Here is a 16,185-nt window from a genome sequence, read left to right as displayed (position 1 = left end):
TCAAAATTTTTATAATTTCCACAGAGGGTCAATCCAGTGAGCAGCTGGCTAATATCATCCAGAGCAAGGTCCCCAAATTGTTGTACAGACAGCCACTCAGAGTTCAGCAAGCAACTCAAGACCAACCTGCTTCTCCAACAAGACCATAGGCTGGAAGACCCCACACAAAGCGTGCTTGGCTTCCACTAGATGTGGGGTGTATTCATTTAAAAGCATTTAACGTAACACAGAGTGAGTGAGTGGGTGAGTGAGTGAGTGAGTGAGTGGGTGAGTGAGTGAGTGAGTGAGTGAGTGAGTGAGTGAGTGAGTGAGTGAGTGTGTGAGTGAGTGAGTGAGTATGTTAGTACTTGTTACTGACATCTGCAGTGATCTGATGGTTGCGAGTTTGGATTACGACAAAGCAGAGCCATCCTTCTATTGACCGCCCTCCTCAGGATGCTTATCTTCTCCAGAGATTGTGAGAACCCCGACACGTCGCAGGCAGTCGATGGTGGTCAGGAAACGTCTCACTGACTGTTATAGATACTCAGATACTAGTGTTTCCTGTTCCCTCACTGATATTTTCAACTTCATTGCAAGTCCTGCTCCCCATTCACCGCCATGCACTCAGAAGAGCCAACATATAGACCTCAATCAAAACTCCAGGAGTGGGAAAAGCGATCTTGTGCACCCTTTGACCCACACCAACATCACAGGATTGAACCCCTGTTCCACCGCTAGCCCCTCAACTGCCTCCTATTTACTGCTGCAGGGAGGGAATAGAGTAGAAACTATTGAAAGTAATCAAGACTTTAAAATGTCTGTGTACTCCCTGATCCTACCAGCACCTACACGGGGCAGTGTCAGGGTTAATAAATGGCGTATCAACTCCTAAAACTGATTATCACACATTGACATTAACAAACCTATCACTTCCAGGCTTTGCTCCCTCCCCCTACCCTAACAGGGGCACCCTTGCTTCCAGAATGGGATTGCACTGTATGTCTATTTATATGGCACCTTCCATACTCCTCACAAGGCTTATGGTGCTTTTTGGGTTGATGAGTCAGTAGCTACCCCACATGTTTCATCAGGGTCAGGCTGGTGTATAGGGCAATCAGGCAAGGACCGAAGGGCTGGTCTGACAGGTCAGTAAGTGGGCCGGTTTCTTTGCTGTTTGTGGGACTTTTCTATGGTCTGTTGGGCCGGTTTTTACTGTTGATTACCCTGGTATGAAAACAAACATTGCCTGCAGCAAGCTCAAATCCATGCAGTCTACCTTGCGAAACCCATATGCATCATGTATTTACAAGTTCAAAACTGCCACAATTTGTAAACATGGCCACTTTTTTAGTTATTTAATACACTGAGGTAGGAAATTTTATTTTGGTGCCCAGGCCTATTTTCTGTCCCAGTCCGACCCTGTCTACCATGTATTTATGTAAAGCTTTGCAGCGCATAAGCACAGGTATTGGGCAGAGTATAAAACAGGCGCTAGCCAAAATATATCTTCGGTGATTTACAGCAGTGAATTGCAACTGTCATAACATATTTGTGTTTTGGTTTTGCACATCTCCATGTGTTATTGGTAAAACATTTTATGTAACATGTATGGCTTCATTCCTGAGATTTTGAGCCGTGCATGTGTTTGATAACACTTCATTAAAAAAAAAATATGAAAACGAGTTAGAGCGACCAGCCCATGATATATAATGGTTTGTTGTTCCAATCTGTAGCTGAGTTGGGCGTAGGAACTTGTGTGCACGGCTTGGAACACGCAGTGGGCAGAACAGCGTGTTTAGAAGGGTGCTTGGTGGGTAGACTGCTCTGATCTCCCGACCACCAACCACTTCCTGTGCTGCGCGGCGCGCGGAGCCAGCGTGACGTATGTTTGGAAGGTGGCACCTTCGGGCTGCGGCGCGGAAGTCATGTCTACTTCGCTGTGAATCTGTACGATCTGCTACTTTTGCAGGGTGAACCCGGGCTGCTGACAGGGGCTTCGGATGGTCTTCCTGGAAAGCAAAGTTCCCTAATGTCAGAAGGATGAGACCATGGGTCTGGAGGTGTCGTGCCTGAAAGGTAAGAGCGCTGACTAAAACAAGAAATTGATGGGTGGAAAGCTTTGCATTCATTTCAGCCACTGGTAAGACTGCAGCCTCATTGTTGCTGTTGCCAGGGGCGTAACACAGGCCCCCGCAGCCCACGCGGTGCGGGGGGGGCCCTAGCTCCAAGGGGCCCCCTGGCCACTGCCCTCTGGCAGGAGAGCTCTTGATTGAGCCCGGAGGGAGCCCCCCCCTAAGTGCCGTGCAGGGAGGCCCCCTCACTTTTCGTTACGCCAGTGGCTGTTGCTGTGGACCGGGCATCATTGTAGGGGTGACTATCACCAGTTTGGGGAGGAGGGAAACCTCACGAGGTCTTAGGAGGTTAAGATGGTCCTACAGGCATGGTCAGTATCAAGAATCAAGAAGGTAGACAGGTCTACATCCAAACAGGGATGGGGTGAGGTAGGTTGACCCGGCATCCCAGATTTACTAGGTCAGTCCCACTCACCCATCATGTGCATTCAACGGTATCGGTATCATGCCTTCTTCAGCCTCAGAGGGAACAGAAGGAAGTCAAATTTCACACCCCAGTCATCTTTTGGACTCAGTAGAGAGAGGTGGCCCACTTTTTCCATCATTCCCCTTGAAAAACGTAGAAAACAAGTGTGCCCTTAAAATGTCTCTGGACTCCAGCTTATTGTGGTCCACAGGTTACTAGGAAGCATCCTCGTAGGTACTGTTTACCTCACTATTTGCCTGTGGTGTCCCATAGCCACAACACTAGTGAACTCTAAATGGATAGCCCGGGCACTCTCTTGACAAAGGTGGGCTGAATATGGGTAATATTTAAGGAGTCATCCCTTAACGCAGGAAATACCAAGAATAAAAGGAGTCACTCCAAAAATATAGATCCCAAACATGCATCACCCAAACAGCTAGAACCAGAGCAGCCTTGTGTTCCCACTGCTCTGAGTGATATTTTGGTGGCCTGGTGTCCTGTCATCCGTGTTTGGTTACTACCTAATGACCCTGGACTTGCACAGGAACCTGTGTGCGAGTGCCCTACCCTGTCCCAGAAACTGTGTAGGGTGAAAAGCAAGGTCCATGTTGTAATCCATTGATCTAGCAGTGTACATGCATGTGATGGAAATCCCAGGTTCAGCTCATGAATGCTATGCCTTTGGTATGTGATTCTCACCCTTAGCACCTGCTGCTTCACATTTTTGCCACACACTACCTTGCTCCATCTATACATTTCTTCACCCCACATTTCATCAGAAGGATAGCTGAGCGAGTTGAAAGCTTGCTCACAGAACATGCTGCTCGAAGATGGGCCCATCTTATAGTCACTGGGTTAAATCACAGCGAAGCTGCCTTCCATCCTTCTGAGGTTGGTAAACTGAGTATCATTGATTGTGGAAAGAGTAATACTAGATATTTAAAATGGTGGGAAACTGGACTTGGAAATGGCAGCAGGGCAGAATGAAACACTAAACAAAAAGAAAGTTCTCACTGGCATCGTTATTAATACAGGAATCCTTTCTGGCAGGATTTCTTCACCTGCCACAGCAGGGAACTTTCCTGTAAGAAACACATACTTTTCCTGTGTCTTGGAGCAGGGTCCATTCAATGTATGCCTTTGTATAGATTTGGTTTCAATAACTGAGTATATTTCTGTGTGTAGTCATTTGTAATGCATCGGAGTGTACAGCCCTAACTTTATGTGCACTCAGCAGCACCCTATGTACACAAGTAGCACCATGGGTAATAACTTGCTTTAATGCTAAAGAACTATTATACAATGCAATGGTGTTCAATTTACCGACATCAGAAGGATGGAGGGCTAAGGTGGCCTTATTACAATTTGAAGTTATCAGCGGCAAGCATTGAACTAGCTGATGGATGAAGATGGCACACTGGGTTGAATTAAATGCTCGCCATTGATATATTCTGTAATCTGCAGTTCACAAGTTTGAATCTGCCTTACTCATCTCAGCCTTCCATCCCTCTGAGGTTTGCAAATGTATAACATTACATATGCTAATAATAACACCTATTTACCAGACCTAGGAGTGGTAGGAATGGAGCAAGGAGTCCTCTATAAAAAAAACTGCTAATAAAAAACATATTTATTAAAGTCCTGTGAAAAAGAAAAACTGTGTTTCAAAAATGTCACGGCAGAAATGTAATTATACTTTGCACCAAGTTTGCATCACAAAACTGAAGCAAATCCCGTGTTTACTGTTCCACTCTTTGTTTACTCAACTGTTATTTGACAAATGTTGTAAAGCGCCCTAATACCTTCGGGTCTGGCTAGCGCTATATAAAACTCCAAAATGAAATAAAGCAAATCCGGATTGCAAAGGAAGTTTGCCTAAAATAAAGCAAAGCACCGCTATGTTCTACTTTGCGCCTAGGGGGCATCTAATGAGTGCTGCATGGGCGTTCTAATGCAACCACCCAGGGGCTTTGATGCATACCCTTATCGACTACCATTTGAAGGGATGTACTTGCTTCAAAAATGACTTCTTCCTGAGGCAAGTGTAACAATGGAGTAAGTTTAAAAACGTCTGCACACCTTTCCACCTTGGCATGTGTGCTGCACCGTAGAACCCGCAGACAATGTGGAAAAAGTATTAAACTATGTTAAAGAATAGTTTTTGCATTGGAAGTGCATGTTTCTAGCAGACCGTTGCCCTGTGATGCAAGGATGTGTGCATTGGTCATGGCAGCCTAAAGTGCGCCAGCACCTGGGGACAGAAAAACAGTGCAATACTGTATTAGATATGGTGCTGTTTTTCTTTCTCCCTTTAATACAAAGCAAATTTGATGTTGCGCCGCGTTACAATAAATTAGTTTATCTATTCCCAAAAACTTTGAGAACCTGAAACTAGGAGCATGTCATCTAACTGGGAGGGCTACACTGTATGAAACAGATACTAAAAACGAAACAAGGAGAGAGAAGAAAGAGAACAGAGTGGAACGAAAGAAGGACGAGTGAAGAAAGCCACAATCAGAAGGGAAAAATATGAGGCACAATAGAGTGCAGCAGGTGTGAAGGGGAGCAAGAAGAGAAAAGGAGGAAGAGGCGTACAGATATGCAGGTGCATCAACACCAGTTTGTTGTATCTGGGGAACATCAGTACACAATCAGTGTGGAGGCTGGGTACAGAGATGACTCTTTGGGGCAGATTTACTAACACCGTGCAAGAGGTTAGCGTCAATTAACCAGCGCAAAGTGCTGTTTTGGGATTCACTTTCTAGCACACTCCTGATTCACATACTCCAGTTAGCAATGGCAGCCCTTCGAGGTTGGCACACTCTCTATTTTATTACTCCTTCATCAGGAACTTAGGTCCTCTTGGCTATGAGCGACTTGAAATTTCAGATTCTGCTCATTACACAAATTATCAACAATATGAGAAATTACAAGTTTTGCAGGAGCACTTTACTTCTGAAATTACACCAAGGTACATTTTTGCAAGTACTGCACAACAACATATTTGCATGGAAAATGGGCCAAAAGTGGAAAACATGCAGGAATTTGTGTGGAAAAATGAAGTCCTATGATTAAAATTGATTTCACGCATTGAACCTTGTGGAGATATTTCCACACTCCTAGAATTAACAATCAGGGTGATATGAAATAAATCAAATAAATACGTGGGAGAGAATCATGACAGACACCTTGTTGTTGTCCAAAGGTCGCTTTATTCAAGACCAAGCTGTGCGCACCTAACACCAACCTTCAGCCGTACATACTATTATGCCCTCACACCAATAGTAACTATCCCATCTCCCTTTAACAAATTTCCTTATATCATTAACTTGACAACTTCCATTTGATATCTTGCTTGGGCTCTTTAGACCTTTTCTCTTGCTTCTAATGTGTCTTCCTGCCTAACTGGCCGGCTTGCTCCTGGACCAAGCCTACCGGTCTCTCATTCCCCCATTCTCTCCTTACTTTCCACTGTCCTGTTTCCTAAAAAACCCTAATCCTCTTCCTAGAGTCCTTCATTCTATCACCAGATGAAATACTCCTCCATGGTGTTAGTTCTGTCCAATCAGTAGTTTGACCTGCCCATCCACCACCTTCTCAGCCAATGTCACATTCTCCCAATAAATTCTATTTCCCAGCAAAGATAAATGGACTCCATAAGGTCTAAATAACTGTGGGCACTCATAGACTATGTCTTAATGCCTCACTACTTCTATCTTGTGAGCCTTACAAATTCCCGACATCTCTCTAGTCACCTCCATCCTTGCCCTGTTGCTCATTGTCAGTTTTATCGCCCTCCCCTCCACACAATCCTGGGCAACAACTGTATCCCCATTACCATCATCATTTCCTATGTTTCCCTTGCTGATCTCAAATCCCTTTTCAGCATTTTAATCAATTCTACCCCTATGCAACAAATAATTTTTACCTAAGTGCAGCATCAAAGCATCCAGGCAAAGCCATTTCTCCTGCAGTTCCCATGATGCCAGCGAACTGACACCACTTCATGCCTCCAATTCCATACCTGCAAACCACTATGTCTAGTTCATCCAATACTGACTTCGTTCTTTCCCTTTTCCTGTCATCCTGCACCCCAGCCCGCTTAATGATAGTGTCCACAGATCCAGATTCCCTTTTTCTGGGTTCCCACCAGCTCCTGACCAGCCAATCAAAAAAAGACTCTTTCAATCACTATGTTTCCCTTTTCGGTCTAACGTATCCCCACATGCAATCACTCTTCCATCATCCCAGTCGTCTGATCTCAATAGGGCACAAGTCCTAAAAAATGAAGTTGGGGGGGACTAACCAGATTAAGCAGTATGCAAGTGAAATCATGACGCGTGCCATCACAGTGCATGATGTCACCGCGCGTGACATTGCACATGACATCACAGGAAGTGACCTCACTGGAAGTGACATCACAAGAAGTGACACCAGATATTAAGACCTCACACATGTTTATCAGGTATACCATGAGTAGATTTCAGCACATTATGAGATTTAACAAATGAGATTTGGCAGTGTGCCAAAAAAGTGGCACATTCCTGACGCAAAATCTGGGACTCAACTAATATATATATATTTTTTTTAACCCTGCCACAAAGAAATTGGCAACTAGAAGAAGCATGGCAGTAGATCTGTTATGGTTAGTTGGTTGCAAAGTCTAAATTTAAAAATATTTAATTGGGTTAAGGCATCTGCTGTGAAGGTGCCCAATAAATCTCAGGGAATAGTAATAATGGTGAGATAACTCTGGTGGTTAATGCACTTGTTGGAGAGATCTGTGTTTTGTGAAGTCCCAGAGTTGAATCAAAGTAATAGAGATGGTAAATGTGTCTCCTGCAAAGCACATCATCTAACAGGCAGAGGACAGATTTGTATTTTATCTAGATAGTAAAGTGGTTTACTGCTGTTAACACAGAGATCCTTTTGTTACCTGCAGTTCATAAATTGTAATCCTTCTAAAAGACCATAGTGAGGTATGAAGGACATGTGACTCCTACACCTTGTAACCCTTACTGACTCAAGTAACTCATTTTGTACATTGATTTACCCATGTACATGACTTATTGTCAATGTATAATGTGTAAGTTACGTAAAAGCTCTGACACCCTGCATTGGGTTGCATAGCGCTATAAAACAAATAAAAGAGTACTATTGTTATTTGTGTAAATATTGGGCCATACAAACACACCTGACATTCTTACAATGCATGCATCTATTATATTTAGGGACTGAACAAAGGCAAAAGCTGCTTCTCTTAAGTACTTGTGAAGAGATAACAAGCTGTGTGCCTTTGTTTCCCCTCCGTGGCATTTACTTTTGAGTGTGAGGCTGCCTCCAGTCAAGGTATTCAAACAAAAGGAGGCCTGAAGGCCGCTTAACTTTGGCCCAGCTGGAGGTAAAAAACAAAAACTCCCTCCGTGCCTGCATGTTGCTGCTGGGAATCTAAAGCAGACAACGTTCAGGGTCTGAAATTTACACCAGGACACGTTCAGCGTATTTCTGTGGGACCAACTTCTTGGCAGGTGGGACGGCGTCCACCCTGTAAAAAGAGTGGGTGGACGCTGTGTACCTGCGTGTACCCCCGACTTGTGCCCTGGATCTCATGTTCCTTAATAGCATCTTAAACCTTTCTGTGGCCGCCCCAATCCTAACAGAGTGCATTTTGAATCCCTCACTGTTTTATCCCCTTCTTTTATGCAAAGCCTCAACACACTAAACTTGGCTTGTGGCCGCTTTCCACAATTTTCATTTACAAACAAATGGATCTTGCATCTACCTCTCCGCTAAATCCATTTGTCAGTCCCCTCACTGGGCATATATCCTTCTTCTGTTCGCTTTTCACTGATACCAAACAACCTCTTAGCCATCTTACTCTTTTTCAAACTGACCCACACAGTGCAGTCCTATATCCATACACCCTCCTCTTGCAAACCTCCTACACCCATGTAAGCCACCACTTCTGAAACCCTGAAAGTCTGAAAAACATGAACGTGAAAACTACTTTGAACAGGTGGAATTCCCAGGCGGAGGCACATCCATATCTCACCTCCTCCAATGTCACCATAGTGATCAGTCGTCTCAGATCCTTCTTCCTTCTCTTTGCTCTCACACAGCACCCCAAAATTCTATTCAACAACTCTCCTTTTCATGGCTCATACCACCTAAAGCATTTTCTGAAGACTGCAATGCCTGCCAGCTCCCCTGCAACTGTCACTGTTGAGTACCATTTTTCAATCTAGCCCATCACATCCTTCCTCCTCAACAGTCTGCCTTCTGAATGCTGCTGACCTCACAAACTCACTCAAAACAACCTAATATGACCAACTTAAAAGTTCCATGAGTGATTTCTCCATCTGTTGTCTCTCGTTCACCCAATGTCCCATATGTTGGGTGGTACCGGTATTGCTTCCTACTCCGCCTTCAAAGCCAAACCACAGAACCTCATCGAGTGCAGGTGAGACAGTGTGTTAGGGTCCTGGTTTTCCGTTCCAAGTGTGTGTTTATCTCTTAACTGTATTTTGCATTGCAAACAGAGTAACACTAATTCCCTCAGCAAACATAACACCAGTTATCCATGTCCATGTATATTTTTCCCTGGAATTGTATGCCCAGTGGTGCTGTCTTTTGGATGAACATTCAGGTTTGCGTTACTTTTTTAATGCAACACAACACAACACAAAATTCTTTTTGGGATTTACAAAAAGATACATATTGGTATTTACATTGCTTTGTAAGAAAATGTAACAAAAACCATCGCAAAAAACTACTTTGCGTTACTCTGCTACTTGAACAGGTTCCATGAGTTGTACATGGGCATTCCCATGAGACCATACATGCTTTTTGATGCAAAACCCTACCTACAAACAATAGTAGACAGGGTTTTGCGCCAAACATTAATGCAACTTGAAAGCAGACGTTAAATAGACAAATAATTTTATTTCTCCTAACTTTTCCCACTTTGCATGTGTGCTACACTGTACAGCACACTTCCAAATGGAAAAAGTTTTAAAGTTAGTCTAAGCATTGTATTTTGTGCCAAAAGGATACCCTTCCAGTTCAAAACCTGTGCTAGACTCACGCAGACAATTGTGCTCTACAGTGTAAAGGTGTGTGCATGGGGCTTAGCAGCCTTATTTTGCACCAGTGCTAGGGAGATGGTAGGATAGTTTTATATCTCTGTAGATATGATGTTTTCCTGTTCCCTCCGTCATGCAACACAGCACAGCAACTTTGGGCGCTGCACTGCATTGGGTGATAGTGTTGTAAATCTGGGTCCCTGTTAGTTGTCTTCAATCAGCACTTGGAGGGTGCTTGCTCTGGAACCTGTCACTTCTTACGAGAATCCTGGACCTACTGTGGGCCAGGAAATGTCTGCTACTTTTGGCCGCATGCGGTGTGACCCCCTGCCCCCCCCCCATACACTGCTAGTCAATTCTGGCTACTCCCTGCAGTACCTGACAGCCTTCTGCTGCCTGCATTTTCTTGCACTGCACACATGCAGGCCAGGGACTATCATCCCCTTCTTGCTTGAGTCTCTGGCCCACCCTGAAGTGTACTGGGGCTGCATGCTCACCCTCTTGTTCGCCTTTCCCCTCTGCATCTGCTGCTGGGCAATGAACAGCTTTGGTCCCATTGTCTGTTCCAGTCCACTTCTCAAGGCCCTGGCCCCGAGGGGGTGGAGCTTGGGAGGCCCTGAGGAAGTCCGCTGTTGCTGAACCATCCCTCCGAAAGGTGCATCACAGAAAGGACACATGTCCTTCTCCCCATGGGCCCTCGTGCAGGTACCCACACTCCCTACATTCGTGGGGGCATATTATCAAGCGGCAGCGATAATTATTGCTGCCCACTCTTAGCGAGAAGATTTTTATTGCCAGTTATCGCTGGTAGATATCGCCATGCTAGAGCTGTATTAACAACGCTTAGCGCAATGGCGATAATTATTCCAGCGATAGCGCTGGTTTCAATGGAACATCGCTGGTTTTCCAGCGATGTTCCATGGAAAACGGCGTTACCTTGCTGATATGACCCTGTGGTCGTATCAGCATAATCCACTCCCAATGGTAAGTATACCTACGTCAGCATTTTTGCAGACATTAGTTTTTGCCAAAAACAGTGGTTTCCACCAAAAACTAACGTCTGCAAAAATGCGTGGGCCTCCTTGTAAATTTTGCGATGTGCACATCAGCGATAATTTACAAGGAGTACTGCCCAGTGACGCCCACTTTGCATCTCATTAGAGATGCAAAGCGAGGCGCCGGGAAAAATGGGTGCTAACATGCGCTAATGCATGTTAGCACCACGTTGTAAAAAGGGCGATAAAAATATTGCTGTTTTAGCAGCAAAACGTGCTGCTAAAGCGGCGATACTGCCCTTGTTAATATGCCCCCTGGTCCCTTCAACGCTTTGTGCACTTTGCAATAAAGGAGGCGTCAATGCGCTAAAAACAAGGAAGCCTCAATACTCCCCTTCCTGAGAGGAGAGCTGCAGGACTTCACAGCTGCAGCCACTTCAGCTTAAGCAGCCCTCGTGGGCCTCCTCGTCGTGCCTTGATGGCCCTCCTAACCCTGCCCGCACCATTCTCCCGCATGAATGTCAATTCACCAAAATGCCTGGGGTAGCGAAAGTGAAAACAAATGCCATTTAACCTTTACTTTCACTCACCCATGCATGCATGCTTACACACACATTCATACATACATACACACATTATCTCTCACTTAAACACACTCTCATCCACAAGCATGCACACAACATATATTTTTTACTTACCTTAGTGCCAGGGAGAGTCATATTCCAGCTCATTCTAATCCATTCTGTATTACACCAATAGTGAATAATAAAGTATTTTTTTTTATTACTGTGCTAAACAATAGATAGAAAACAAGGAAAGTGGAGCCACAACTGTAGTCCCTAAGGATGAGCTGCTCTTGTGTTTCTGCCACTGATTTTGCTACCTCTGAGGCCAGGGGGTCACAAAGGCAGTGCCAGGGTCGCAAGGGGCAAGCTAGGGGGTGGAAGCTGCGACCCCTGGAGACCCCAAAATGACGTCCATGTTCTCCCGTCTGCCTGAAAAGTCCAATGCCATCCGCAATCAACTTAACTGGTATTGTGGTGGCCACATCTCTCCACTGTGCTTTCACCAGGCACCAGCTTAGGTGCAAAGCAGGTGCATGTGGTACCACTACGGTGATCATCCGGTCGCTGCCTCATCGCACCCACAGCATTCCCCATCCAAAATCTCCTCAAGCACAGAGAGAAGAGCGGTACCCATCGCTCAACCCACGGCCCTGCATATTGGCTTGTCCAATTCAGATGCACCAGGACGTTTGGAGACATCCCAGTTCCAGAATACACCAGCCCCTTCTTCATTTAACAAAATAATGTTTGTTGTAGGATTACTTTATTCTTCATGCAGTCTTTGTAAGACCAGAGAAGGTTTCCTCACCCAAGGGTAACCAGAGTTTGAAAACCAAAAACCAGGACACTCCACAAACATAAAAGTAGGACACCAATTGTGCATCAACTGAGGTGCACAGATGACTTTATTGGATCACTGAAATAATATCGAGGGACAGAATATCGACCAACAAAAATATCGTTGACAAAATATCGAGAGACAAAATATCGAGTTTCTATCTACAAACAGGTAAGTACAAAAATATCGAGTGAAAAATATCGTTTACAAAAATATAGTTGTAAAAAATATCGACTTTAATAAAAACAATGTTTAATTACATTAATATAAAAAAGTAATTACTAAAATATACTTAACAATACTTAAAATAACTTTTAATAATTAAATAATTGATGAAAGTAAAAAATAATATTTTTTTAATCATATTTCTTAAAACATATATATATATAGTAACAAAATTTAATTAAATATTAGCCAATATTATTAACGTACAAATACAAAAGAGTAAAAATTACTATTCCCACTCCAGTGGGTGCAACAGTAGGGAAAGCGTTGGATAGCGTAGGGGTTAAAATTACTATTCCCACTGCAAAGAGTGCAACAGTGGATATATGACGTTACAACGCAACTTTTACAACGCACTACCATTACAACGTAAGTATTGGTAAGTATATAATAATTTTTTTTATTTAAATTATTGAAAATTAATTTAATATAATTTATTTAATTTCATTTCATTAAATTAATTTAATGTAAATTTAATTTTACTTTATTTTTACACTGTACCCCTGTACCCCAAAAACCCAAAACTGACCCTGAACCCTAAAATAAACCCTTTACCCAAAAACCCAAAACTGACCCTGAACCCTAAAAATACCCCTTTACCCAAAAACTAAAAACTGACCCTGAACCCAAAAAATACCCCTTTACCCAAAAACTAAAAACTGACCCTGAACCCTAAAAATACTCCTTTACCCAAAAACTAAAAACTGACCCTGAACCCTAAAAATACCCCTTTACCCAAAAACTAAAAACTGACCCTGAACCCTAAAAATACCCCTTTACCCAAAAACTAAAAACTGACCCTGAACCCTAAAAATACCCCTTTACCCAAAAACTAAAAACTGACCCTGAACCCTAAAAAATACCCCTTTACCCAAAAAGTAAAAACTGACCCTGAACCCTAAAAATACCCCTTTACCCAAAAACTAAAAACTGACCCTGAACCCTAAAAATACCCCTTTACCCAAAAACCAAAAACTGACCCTGAACCCTAAAAATACCCCTTTAATTTAACATAATTAGCAATTAATCAATTAAATTAAATTAATTACCAATTACATTTTAATTAATTAACAAATATTTGTTAATTAACAATTAATTAAATATTACTACCAATTATTAAATTTACATATTTAATTAATTATAATTAAATTACTTCCCACCCTATTCCCCTATAAACCCACAACCCGCTACAGGAAATAAATTATTTAAATTTACACAATTAGCAATTGATCAATTAAATTAAATTAATTACCAATTACATTTTAAATAATTAACAAATATTATTTAATTACCAATTAATTAAATATTACTACCAATTAATACATTTACATATTTAATTAATTATAATTAAATTACTTCCCACCCTATTCCCCTATAAACCCACAACCCGCTACAGGAAATAAATTATTTTAATTTACATAATTAGTAACTAATCAATTAAATTAAATTAATTACCAATTACATTTGAAATAATTAACAAATATTATTTAATTACCAATTAATTAATTACTACCAATTAATACATTTACATATTTAATTAATTATAATTAAATTACTTCCCACCCTATTCCCCTATAAACCCACAACCCGCTACAGAATAAAATTACACAATAATTAAAAAAGAAATCATTAATTAAAAATAATTATAACATAAAATGACACTTTTCACACATATTATAACATAAAAAACACTATAAATAATTAAATATTATTTAAAAAACGATATTTTTTACTATTTAGATTATATACTTGGATATTTTCACTTTCTATATTATTTACAGTCGATATTACTTCACTTACCTTAAAAACGATATTTTGGCTGTCTATATTCTGTCCTGTCGATATTTTGTCCAAACGATATTTCAAACTCGATATTCTGTCCAAACGATATTTTGGAGTCGATATTATGTCTGTGCACCGACTTTATTGATAGCACTCACCCGCATTTCAAACACAGACAATTGGTAATTTATGAAACTTTTAAAAACATTGCCATCTGTGTCCATTATATTTCTTCGCTGCCAATGACTCTTGCACTAGAATACAAAAAAACTTCTCTCACTGCGTTCAGCCATCCTGCTCTTCAAAATGGAATATGAAATTCCTAGAAATCTGCCGGGACAGATTACATCAGTGACAGCACGGCAACAGCTCCATGGCCCAGAAGCTCGGCTCTCCTCCTAGTGGTGTTGGGTGACCATGTAGCCTTGGGCAGGCTCTGTTTATCATGCTGGCTTTACAAAAGTCTTCCCATTAGCTGGACCTTTTGCAGATGTTCCCAGGGATTAGGTCACTCTTCCTAGCAGGTCCAGTCCATCTCCATAGCAGGAAAGCAGGTACTCCGTCTCTCCCCAGATCACAGCAGCAAGTCAACTCGCCATGTTTCTATGACTTAAACCAGAATGCTATGATATTTTTTTATTAAAGTGTCCTCAAGTACTTAGATAACGTCTACTGGTCACTTCAGCACTTCAGAGAACTTGACATATAGAGTTGAGCCAATGTTTATAAGGCTGCGGCATTAAGTAGCTTAATAGCGAGGATGAGAAGGAAGGAGAGCAGACAATGTTTTTACAAGTCCAGACAAAAATTCCATTGTATATTAGTGGCCAGCTTTGTTTAAGAGAAACAGAACCCATCCTCCTAAAACCTACCTTTGTTATGTTAGTACTGGGCACACTCCACCAAAAAATAAATACTCCTGGCTACAGCCCTGAGGACCATCAGGGCGAAGACCACGACCAAATGTCTTCATCATTTGGAATGGCAGACATGGTACGGGTTAAAGGTGTGGCCAGATGGTATGCCTTACACCCAGAACCCACTGGCCATGGCCTAAGCTCATTCCCAGCAGGTGCTTGGGTAGTGAACCGGTCAGCAGGTCATGGCAGACAGTCACACTCTTTGCCCAATCCCTGCAGCTCACGTCTAAGTGTAGGGGCCAGTGGCTACTGTTTGTGGGGATATTGCATGACAAGCGGAGGCAAAGACCAGTACTCTACGCCCCATAGCTACTCTGCATGGTCAAGCACTATGCTCAATGATTTCTCATGTGTGGTATTGGGCAAAGTTTCTGACCACCTAAAGGGTGCTCAGTTTAATTTTAAAAAATGTACTTTAGAGTTAGATATTAACGTGGACAAAGTGGGGGTAAACCAGAGGGACCAGTGAAAGGACACCCTACCTGCTGGGCAGACGTTCGCTCGCTTGCTCCTGGGGCCCAAACGCTGTGGTCTCGCCGCCACCGCATTCCACCTAGCGGCTAGAGACTACAGCTCCCAGGGAGCCTTGCGGCGACTTCCTGTTTCCGGCCACAGCGCGCCCGGAGCGCTATTTCTACAGGACGCTCCCTCCGCGTCGCGGGACGCGCACGGGCGGTGGCCGGGCTAAGCCCGGGCAAAGGGCGGGCCCTCAGAGGTCGAGGAGGCCGGGCCGGGTGCACCCCCTAATATCGACTTTGCAGGCCCCTTCGAGGTATGTCTCCTTTACATTCCCTGCTTGATTTGGATTGACTCTTGGACTATCACATATTCAACCCATTATTCGAGGGATTTACGCAGTTCCATACATACCACCTTGTACTTGGTGATTTTACAGACTCCATTGTATGGTATATTGTGTTATACCTACTGCTTACATCGTACTTGCATCTGTACCCTACATTGCGATTAGCGCAGCGCCGGGTCTGTCCAGACACATCCACCCCCGTGCAATAGCCTCCCTATAGGGAATTCACTCACCATCATTGCTATCTAGCAGGGAGAGTGGGAGGGCCCAAGTCTAGTATAACATCTTCTGTTTTGGAATTGAGTTACATCCTATCTGTGATAAATACTAACACTTCCAAAACTAACATTATCACTACTAGGGGCACTAGGAGCAAAACAGCAGCCGGGGGGGTTCCATTGATAGGCCCAATAGATAACTTTATAACAAGGGCCAATGATGCCATAAATCAG

General features: G+C 42.9%; 1 long non-coding RNA gene across 1 annotated transcript in view; it reads left to right on the top strand.

The window, feature by feature from the left end:
• The window catches only part of LOC144798595 (uncharacterized), a 146,788-nt gene extending 144,752 nt beyond the window's left edge, over nucleotides 1-2,036 (top strand). Inside the window, exon 3 of the long non-coding RNA XR_013603575.1 lies at nucleotides 1,952-2,036. This is a non-coding gene — a long non-coding RNA (uncharacterized LOC144798595). The remainder of the gene's footprint in view (nucleotides 1-1,951) is intronic.
• The last annotated feature ends 14,149 nt before the right edge of the window (nucleotides 2,037-16,185 follow it).

The sequence above is a fragment of the Lissotriton helveticus genome, chromosome 12, assembly GCF_964261635.1.
Source record: "Lissotriton helveticus chromosome 12, aLisHel1.1, whole genome shotgun sequence".
NCBI classification, from domain to species: domain Eukaryota; kingdom Metazoa; phylum Chordata; class Amphibia; order Caudata; family Salamandridae; genus Lissotriton; species Lissotriton helveticus.
The sequence above is the reverse complement of the archived record's forward strand: the minus strand, read 5'-3'. Positions and strand labels throughout refer to the sequence as shown.